General features: G+C 44.2%; 1 protein-coding gene across 5 annotated transcripts in view; it reads right to left on the minus strand.

The window, feature by feature from the left end:
• LOC126985236 (uncharacterized) overlaps positions 1 to 9,091 on the minus strand; it is a 51,721-nt gene that overhangs the window by 2,935 nt on the left and 39,695 nt on the right. For all 5 annotated transcript variants that reach the window (XM_050839854.1, XM_050839850.1, XM_050839852.1 and 2 more), the window contains one exon: positions 29 to 141. The gene's annotated coding sequence lies outside the window, so the exon portion shown is untranslated. The remainder of the gene's footprint in view (positions 1 to 28; positions 142 to 9,091) is intronic.

Genomic DNA, 9,091 nt, shown 5'->3' on the forward strand with positions numbered 1-9,091 from the left:
ACACACACACACACACACACACACTCACCTGGGGGGCGGGGGCTCAGAGGCGGGGGGGCGGGGGTCGCGGGGGGGCGTGGCGGGGGTCGTCACACTCTACCCGGGGCACCATGGTAACGCCGGGACGAAGCGCCTCCTCTCCTGCAACGACCAACACGACCACGGTGAGACAATCAGCATCAGTAGTGGCAGTAGTAGTAATAGTAGTAGTAGTAGTAATAATAGTAATAGTAGTAGTAGTAGTAGTAGGAGGAGGAGGAGGAGGAGTATAGAAGGAGGAAAAGGAGGAGGAGGAGGAGGAGGAGGAGGAGGAGGAGGAGAAAGATGAAACTAACACTGTAATACACAAAAACAAACAAACAAACAAAAAACAAACAGATGAATAAAAAAAAAAACCACATTGCAAAAAAATATATATAAAAATAACAATACAAACAACAACAACAACAACAACAACAGGAGGTAGATAATCTCAACAACAAGGAAAAATCTCAGCCCCAACACGAAGTTCCCGGGGCCAAATCTCGGTGGCGGTGCTGTGTGCGAGTTACTGTTCTCTTCCTTGCCCTAAACTTGTGTACCTTAGGACAGTTTTGTGGCTTGTGTATGCAAAGACCTCGTGAAGCACAGGGAAGGGACGGGAGGAGAGGAGGCAGGCAAGAGGGAAGAGGAGGAGGAAGAGATGAGATAGGAGGAGAAGGGAAGAAGATGCTGGATGGAGTAGGAAAGATGAAAAGAAAGAGATGATGTAGGGAAGGAGAACAAAGGAGAAAGAAGATGGGAGATGGGAGGACAAGGGAAGAAGATGCTGGATGGAGTAGAAAAGATGAAAAGAAAGAGATGATGTAGGGAAGGAGAACAAAGGAGAAAGAGAGAAAAGAAGAAAGAAGATGGGAGATGGGAGGACAAGGGAAGAAGATGATGGATGGAGTAGAAAAGATGAAAAGAAAGAGATGATGTAGGGAAGGAGAGCAAAGGAGAAAGAGAGAAAAGGAGAAAGAAGATGGGAGATGGGAGGACAAGGGAAGAAGATGCTGGATGGAATTGGAGAGATAAAAAGAAAGATGATGCAGGGAAAGAGAGCAAAGGAGAAAGGAGGAAGAAGGAGAAAGACGGAACAGGAAAAGAAAGGAAGAGAAAGGAAAGATCAAACCAAAATGGAGAAAGAAAAACAAGACAAAAACAAAAAGAGGAAAAGAAGATAGGAAAAGATACAGAAAGAGAAGCAAATAAGAAAGAAGAAAAGCATTAGAGAAAGAAGGAGGGAGAAGAAGAAGATGAAGGAAACCAGAGGAGGAAAAAGGAGGGAGGAGGAGGAGGAAACCAACGGAGGAGAAAGGAGGAGAAGGAGAGAGAAAGGAGGGAAAAAGAGCAAGGCCGTTGACACACACACACACACACACACACACACACACACACACACACACACACACACACACACACACACACAAAGAGCTTCCCAGAATTGAGTCTCGTATTTCATTTTCTGGACGCAAGAAAACCACAAACCTGGCGAGGGAGAAAAAAAGAAAAAAGAAAGGAAAAAAAGGAGGAAGGAAAGAAGGAAGGAAGATTGGGAAGATAAATAGATAGAGAGGAAGAGAGAAGGAAGGAAGGACAGAGGAAAGAAAGGAAAGAAGGAAAGGAAAAAGAGAAGGAAGGAGGGACAGAGAGAAGGAAGAAAGGAAGGAAGGTTGGGAAGATAGATAGATAGAGAGGAAGAGAGAAGGAAGAAAGGAAGGAAGGACAGAGGAAAGAAAGGAAAAAAAAGGAAAATAAGCAGAAAGAAAAAAGAGAACGAAGAAAGGAAGGAAAGGAAGGAAGGAAAGAAGGAAGGAAAGGAAAATAAATAAACAGGAATATAAAGAAAGAGGAAAGAAGGGAGGGAAGGACAGAACGAAGGAGAGAGGGAAGGAAAGAAAGAAAGAGAGAGGAAAGGAAGGAGGGACAGAGAAGGAAGGAAAGAAGGAAGGAGAGGAAAATAAATAAACAGAAAACAAGGAAAGAAGGAAAGAAAGAAGGAGAGAGATGAAGGAAGGAGAAGAGAAATGAGAGGAGATATTATAACATAGGAGAGAAATAAGACACGAAAGAAAGGAATGAAAAGAATGAAAAGAATGAAGGAAGAAAGAACAGGCTGACTAAACGAAGGAAGAAAAGAAAATTTGGAAGAAAGGAAGGAAAACAGGAAGCAGGGAAAAAAAGAATGGTAGAAAATTAAGGAAAAAATCTACAAAAAAAGAAAGTAAAGATTTTTTGAAGGAATATTGGGAAGACCACAAAAAGAACCCTCTCTCTCTCTCTCTCTCTCTCTCGTCATGGCCTTTAGACCCAACAAAACCTTTAATAACATGGCCCACGCGAAGGCTTTAGTGGGCCATTCTGGAGTGTAGCGATGACCACAAACACTGCAACACGACCCACCCCTCTCTCTCTCTCTCTCTCTCTCTCTCTGACGTCACTAGCCCGGATCGATTCACCTGTATCCTTTAAAATGAGCTCCGGTGATTTTTTTTTTCTACCTGTGTCATTACTTATTATTGTGCAGGTGAGTGAGTGAGTGAGTGAGTGACACCTGGTGGGAGTTCTTTTCTTGCACGTTTTAATTAAGGATCGCAGGTGTTTTAACTTAAGTGATTTTGTTGTTGTTGTTGGTGGTGGTGGTACTTAGATTAATGATGGTTTTGAAATAGATAGATAGATAGATAGACTGTTAGATAGAGCGAGAGAGAGAGAGAGAGAGAGAGAGAGAGAGAGAGAGAGAGAGAGAGAGAGAGAGAGAGAGAGAGAGAGAGAGAGAGAGATATGAAGGTTGGTGAGGAAGAAAAATGAGAACGAAAAACAGAGCATTAGGAGGAGGAGGAGGAGGAGGAGGAGGAAGAGGAGGAGGAGAGAGGGAAAAGGATTAAAAATAGTCGTCCTTGAGAGGCAAAATGATGCTATCCCACACTCGGCACTTTTTTCCCACGCTTTGCACTTTTTTCCCACGCCTTATACTTTCACCCCCGCCCCCCCTTCACCCCTCTCCCTCCCCCCCTATACCCCCTTGATGCCCCCCTCCTCCCTCTCCTTCCTTTCATATTTCTTCCCTCTCCCTCTCCCCCTCTCTCCCTCACACTTCTGAAAACACACACACACACACACGACTGAGTTTCAAGGATGTGTGTGTGTGTGTGTGTGTGTGTGTGTGTGTGTGTGGAGTCACCGCCTTGACATACATAGAAATACGTAAATACACACACACACACACACACACATGAAAATGCAAATATTATACATACACACGCATACACACACATACATAAACGAGAGAGAGAGAGAGAGAGAGAGAGAGAGAGAGAGAGAGAGAGAGAGAGAGAGAGAGAGAGAGAGAGAGAGAGAGAGAGAGAGAGAGAGAGAGAGAGAGAGAGAATAAAAAACAAAAAAAATTACTAAACTTTGGAGGGAAGGAAATTTAAGAAACGGGAGGGAGGGAGGAGGAGGAGGAGGAGGGAGAGAGAAAAAAATGGGCAGAGGATGTGGTTGAGGAGAGAAGAGAACCAAGGAGGAGGAGGAGGAGGAGGAGGAGGAGGAGGGAGAAGACAGATAAGGGAAGGGAGACTTAGGGAGACACCAAATAAGGGAAGGGAAGGGAAGGGAAGAGAAGAGGAAGGAAGGGAAGAGGAGAGGAGGGAAGATAAGGAAGATGGAGTGAAGAAGAAGAGTAGATAAAGAAGGGAAGAGAAGAGATAGGAAGAGAAGAAGATAGAAGGGAAGGAAAGGGAAAGAAAAGGAAGAGAAGGGAGAGGAGGAAGACGAAGGAGAAAGAGAAGAGAAGGAAACGAAGAAGAGGGTGAAGAGAGAGGAAGGAAGAAGGGGGAAGGAAGAAGAAGGAGGAGGAGAAAAGGAAAGAAAAAAAGGAAGACAAAGAAAAAAGGAAAAAAGGAGAAACAAAGAAAATGAATAAGAGAGAGAGAGAGAGAGAGAGAGAGAGAGAGAGAGAGAGAGAGAGAGAGAGAGAGAGAGAGAGAGAGAGAGAGAGAGAGAGAGAGAGAGAGAGAGAGAGAGAGAGAGAGATAACGAATAATAACAATAACAACAAAAACAATTACGAAAATAAATAAATAACAAGAAAAAGAAAAAAAATAACAAAAAAAAAGATCAGAGGTGAAGGAAACGAGGAAGAAGAGGAGGAGGAGGAGGAGGAGGAGGAGGAGGAGGAGGAGGAGGAAGAAGAGGCAAGCAAGGAGACAAAAAGCCCCTCCTCCTCCTCCTCCTCTTCTTCGTCCTCCTCCTCCTCCTCCTCTTCTTCCTCCACCTCCTCCTCCTCCTCCTTCAACCTTGCCCTTCTTTTATTATTTTTCTCCTTCTTTCCTCCATTCTCTATTTTTCTCCACACTTAATTCCTCCACTTTCCTCCAATTCTCTCTCCTTTTCCTTTTTTCTCTCCCTTTTCTCCCCTCTCTCCTTCACCTACTTCTCTCCCTTCCTCCTCCTCCTCCTCCTCCCCTCTCCTTTTTTTCCCTCATTTTCTTCCCCTCTTTCCACTTCATTCATATTTCCTTCCTTCCTTCCTTCCTTCCTTTCCTTCTCTTCCATTCCTATTCTTCCTTTCTTTCACTTCTCTTCTATCTTTTCCTTTGTTTTCTCCTTTTTCCTCCTTTCTTCCTTACTTCCTTCCTTTTCATCCTCTTTCTTCCTTCCTTCCCTCCTTCTCCCCCCCCTTCATCTCCTTTCTCCATTTCTCATTTTTCTTACTTTTCTCTCTCCTTTCCTTTCCTCCTTCCTTCCTTCCTTCCTTCGTTCCCTCCAAATCCTTCATTCCTTTATTTCCGTTACTTCTCTGTTCTCTTTCCATCCTTCCTTCCTTTCTTCCTCTTTCTCTTCTACCTTTCTCTCCCTTCCTCACTTCGTCCCCTCCACTTCCTTCTCTCTCCCCCTCCTCCTCTTCCTCCTCCCCTCTCTCTCTCTCTGACCCTGAAACCGAAATGATCACACTAATTCCAGGTTACCCAGCGCCTCGACTTTCCACCAATGAGAACCCTTCCTTCCCTCAGCAGCCAATCACAACCCTCGAGGCCACTAGACACCCGAGGAGCCCAGCCAATCAGAACAAGGGACGCAGGCAAGCACGTCAACAATGCCTCCACCAATTAGAACGCGCGATTCAAGTCGATGGTTTGTGTTCAGCCAGAGAGTGTTCGATTCGATTGGGATAGATTTGGAAGCTAAGAGGAGGAGGAAGAGAAGACAAGGGAAACAAAAGGAAGAGGAGGAAAGAGGAAGAATGAAGGGAGGAGAAGGAGAAGGAGAATGAAGAGAGAGAAAGAGAGGAGAAGAAGGAGTTTGAAAGAGATGATCAAGGATAAACATGAGTGTGAAAGAGTGGGAAGAGATAAATAAGAAGGAATAAAAGAATGAAAAGAAGGAAGAGAGAAAGAATGAGAAGAGGAGGAGGAGGAGGAGGAAGATGAAGAAGAGGAGAAAAAAGTGGATAAAGAATTATATAAAGGAGACACGGAAGGAAAGAATTAAAAGGAAGGGAAAGGTTAACGAGAAGGAGGAGGAGGAGGAGGAGGAGGAGGAGGAGGGCTGTCTTCTTGTCTCCTTGCCCTCCTCCTCCTCACTTTTGGGTGTTTTAAATCCTTGAAAAAAAATTATGTCGAAGGAAGAAAGGAAAAACGAGGAGAGAGGAGAGAAAAGGAGAGGAAAGGGAGAGAAAGAGGAGAAAGGGGAAGGGAAGAAAACAAGAGGTCTGTCTGCCTGTCTGTCTGTCTGTGATGTCATGAAATTGGTTTGTTTACATAGATCAGCTGATTGGAGGTAAACATTGCATCAGCTGACATTAGAAGAGAGTCTGTTCTTGTCTGTCTGTCTGTATGTATCTATGACCCTGTCTGTCTGTCTGTGTCTCTGTCTCTCTGTCTGTCTGTCTTAAAATTGGTTTATCTGTATGTATGTACGTCAATCTATCTGTCTGTCTGTCTGTCTGTATACATGACCCTGTCTGTCTGTCTGTGTCTCTGTCTCTCTGTCTGTCTGTCTTAAAATTGGTTTGTCTGTATGTATGTACGTCAATCTATCTGTCTGTCTGTCTGTCTGTATACATGTTCCTGTCTGTCTGTCTTTCTCACGTGCTGAAAACTGTATAGGGGTCAGAAATATGTCAGTGGTGCCAGGTAAGAGGTGGTACACACACACACACACACACACACACACACACACACACACACACACACACACACACACACACACACACACACACACACACACGCACGCACACACATCCGGCGAGGAGGGGGCGAGGGAGTATTCTCTTCTTCTCCCTTCCCTCTGTACCTGTGTGTTTTTGTTCTTTTCTTTCTTGTTATTTTCGTTTGTTGTTTTTTTTGCGTATGTTTTATCTCTACTTTCTCCTTCCTCGATTTTCATTACTTTTTTTTTCATTTTCATTTTCATCTTTTCCTTTCCTTCTCTTTTTCTCGCTTTCCCTTCCCTACCTTTTCCTTTCTTTTCCTTTCCTTCTCTTCTTCCTTTCTCTTCCCTATCTTTTCCTTTCCTTTCCCAATCTTTTCCTTTCCTCTTTTTCTCCCTTTCCTTCCCCATCTTTTCCTTTTTTTTTCCCTTCCCAATCTTTTCCTTTCTTCCTCTCTTCTTCCTTTTCCTTCCCTATCTTTTCCTTTCTTTTCCTTCTCATCATTTCCTTTCCTCCTCTCTTCTTCCTTTCCCTTCCCTATCTTTTCCCTTCTCTTTCCTCTCCTCCTGTCTTCTCCCTTTTCTCCCTCTCTTCCCCTCCCTTTCCTCCCTTTTCCCTCCCTCTCCTTTCCTTTCCTTTCCTTTCTTTCCTTTATCCATTTCCCTCACTTCTTCTTTTCCTTTCCTTTCCTTCTTTCTTTTTCCTTTCCCTTCCTTTTCTTCCCCTCCCTCCTTTCCTTCCCTTCCTTTCCTTCCTTTATCCATATCCCTCACTTTTCTTTTCCTTTCCTTTCCATTCCCTTCCGTCCTGTCTTTTCCCTTTCCCTTCCTCTCTGCCCCTTCCCTTCCCTTCCCTTTCCTCCCTCCTCTCCCACTTTCCCTTCCTTCCAGCTTACGGAAAACATAAGATAAAGGGCTTAAAACATATCGTATTTTATCGCTACAACGCAACCCACAATCTATCAGTACGTAGTAAGGGTTTTATAAGGTTATCAAAGGTGGGCGTAACGTAAGGAAGCTATTACGGTACGTTCTATATAAGTCTTTGATATTCTTAAACATTTCGTCGACCATATTTTTTTGGGGGGTGGGTGGGGGAATGGGTAGGCGATGGCTGAGTGATTAGCGTGCGGGGCCAGTATTCAACACGCCATGGACAACGTCGATTCGAATCCCCACGCTACCACCTGGGATTTTTCAGTCACCGCCGAGAGGCCAAAGACTACCCACATGCTATCCTGAAGACCGACCATCAACCCGGACTCTAGAAGAAACCGCCCAGTGAATCAAGAATGAGTTCCGGGGGGCAGCATGAGCCAAGCATAGCTGGCGCCGCTATAAAAAAAATTGCCTGCGCCACGACGGGCTTGGGCCGAGCACCAGCTAGGCCCCTGAAGAAAGCCTACCGGCGCTATAGGCTGAGAAAAAAAAAAAAAAAAAAAAAACTAGTGAATATGAAGAAATAGATAGATAGATAGATAGGTAAGTAGATAGATAGATAGATAGATAGATAGATAGAGAGAGAGAGAGAGAGAGAGAGAGAGAGAGAGAGAGAGAGAGAGAGAGAGAGAGAGAGAGAGAGAAGAATGATTAAAAGAACAATGGAAAACAATAGCAAAACGAAGCCATGGAGAAAGAAAGAACAAAAGGCAGAGTCCGATATGCAAATAAAATGTTCTATATGAATGAACACACAGGGTCTCTCTCTCTCTCTCTCTCTCTCTCTCTCTCATACCATCCACTTCTTTTCTTTTCCCTTTCCTCCGTTTTTTTCTCCTCCTCCTCCTCCTCCTCCTCCTCCTCCTCCTCCTCCTCCTCGTCTCAGTAATTCACGCCCCATTTCGTCTTCCTTCTTTCTTCTCTCTCTCGGGGCGCCACCAAATAAGGCAACCGTCATTATCTCTACACGTCGAGAGAGAGAGAGAGAGAGAGAGAGAGAGAGAGAGAGAGAGAGAGAGAGAGGGGGGGGGGGGTTGGATAGCGTATACGAGTCTGGAAAAAGAATGGAATGAAAGGATAAAAAAAAAAATAAATAAATAAAAAAAGAAGAAAGAGAAATGAGAAAAAATGAGAAAAAAGAAGTGAAAGAGAAGGAGAAAGGAGACGAACTGAACTAGAAAAGGAAATGGAAATGAAAAGAAGAGGAAATGGTGAAGAAGGAAGGGAAGGGAAGGGGAAGGAAAAGAAGAAAAGGCAAGAGAGGAAAGGCGTTCAGATTAGGGAAGGAAAAGGAAGGGAAAAGATGAAAAGGGAAGGGAAAGGAAAGGAAGGGAAAAGATGAAAAGGGAAGGGAAAGGAAAGGAAGGGAAAAGATGAAAAGGGAAGGGAAAGGAAAGAAAGGGAAAAGATGTGAAGGGAGAAGAGGAAAGGAGCTAAGGAAGGGATGTGAAGGGATGGAAAAGATTTGAAGGGAAGGAGAGGAAAGGAGTTAAGATTAGGAAAGGGAAGGGAAAGGAAGGGATGGAAAAGAAGAAAAGGGAAAAAAAGGAAAGGAGGTAATAATATAGGGAAGGGAAGGAAAGGGAAGGGAAGGAAGGAGAAACAGATGAAGGAGAGGAAAAGAGAAGGGAGGAAATAAAATGAAAGAGAAGAAAAGAAGAATATTAGGGAAGGGAAGGAAAGGGACTGGAAAGGAAGAGAAGGGGTAATGGAAAAGGAAGGGAAGGGAAGGGAAAAAGAAACGAGAAGGAAAAGAAACAGATGGAAGGGAAGAAAAGGGAGGGAAGGGAAGGAAAGGGAAGGGAAAAGAAGGGAAGGGAAGGGAAGGGAGGGGAAGGGAAGATGTCTAATGGAAAAAGAAGGGAAGGGAAGAATAAACAGATGGAAGGGAAGGGAAGGGAAGGGAAGGGAAGGGCATGGGTGTGGCTGAAGGGTCAAAGGTAACATGTTCCCTTCACTTATTTGGAATCGTCATACA

Source organism: Eriocheir sinensis, chromosome 59 (genome assembly GCF_024679095.1).
Source record: "Eriocheir sinensis breed Jianghai 21 chromosome 59, ASM2467909v1, whole genome shotgun sequence".
Taxonomy (NCBI): domain Eukaryota; kingdom Metazoa; phylum Arthropoda; class Malacostraca; order Decapoda; family Varunidae; genus Eriocheir; species Eriocheir sinensis.